The sequence below is a fragment of the Octopus bimaculoides genome, chromosome 1 (assembly GCF_001194135.2).
Source record: "Octopus bimaculoides isolate UCB-OBI-ISO-001 chromosome 1, ASM119413v2, whole genome shotgun sequence".
Taxonomy (NCBI): domain Eukaryota; kingdom Metazoa; phylum Mollusca; class Cephalopoda; order Octopoda; family Octopodidae; genus Octopus; species Octopus bimaculoides.
Genome location: NC_068981.1, coordinates 137765807 through 137766992, shown reverse-complemented (window position 1 = coordinate 137766992; position 1186 = coordinate 137765807).

The following is a 1186-nucleotide window of genomic DNA, read 5'->3' as shown; positions in this document are numbered from 1 at the left end:
GTTGGGGGGACAAACACAGACACACAAACATACACACACACACACTCACACACACACATTTATAAATATATATACGACGGGCTTCTTTCAGTTTCCGTCTACCAAATCCACTCACAAGGCTTTGGTCGGCCCGAGGCTATAGCAGAAGACACTTGCCCAAGGTGCCACACAGTGGGGCTGAACCCAGAACCATGTGGTTGGTAAGCAAGCTACTTACCACACAGCCACTCCCGAGCCTATAATTTGTAATTTGTAAATTGTAATTTGTAATTTTTAATTGTATCATATAAATTTATCATCATAAATTTTTAATCCTTATAGCAGCTACTTCATGGAAAATTTAATGAAATAAAGTAGCTTGCTTGCCAACCACATGGTTCCGGTTTCAGTCGCACTGCATGGAACATTGGGCAAGTGTCTTCTACTATAGTCTGGAGCCGACCAAAGCCTTGTAAGTGGATTTGGTAGAAAGAAACTGAAAGAAGCCTGTCCTGTATATACATGCGCGCGCATGTGTCTGCGTTTATCCCTAACCATTGCTTAACAACTCACGCTGGTGTGTTTATGTCCCTGTAACGTAGCCGGTTCGACAAAAAGAGATCGATAGAATAAGTTTTAGGCTTACAAAGAATAAGTCCTGGCGTCGATTTGTTCGACTAAAAATGCGGTGCTCCTGCATGGCCGCAGTCAAATGACTGACACAAATAAAAGAATAAAAGAATACGTATATACATAAACATACCAAAACTCACACGCACACGCATAGATAGATAGATAGATAGATAGATAGATAGATAGATAGATAGATAGATAGATAGATAGATAGATATACTTATATATATACGAGATGTATGTATGCACACGGACGTGCATTATATATAAGTATGCTTGTGTGTGCGTGTGTGTGTTTGTGCGCGCTCGCGCGCGCGTAAGTGAGTTGGCTTGACGATATGTTTTTATACATGCATATCCATGTGTTGTCGCGTGCATAATTACAAGTGACATTTTTACGCCCTGAAAATGATAGCCGCAACATGTACATAGGAGAACAAGCAAAAACGAAGCTCAAACATAGAGGTCTTTCTCTGTATGATTCTGAACACCAGTAGTTGACTAAGGTAGTGCGTCCGAACACGTATGAGAATGAATGTGCGTATATGATATATATATATATATATATATATAT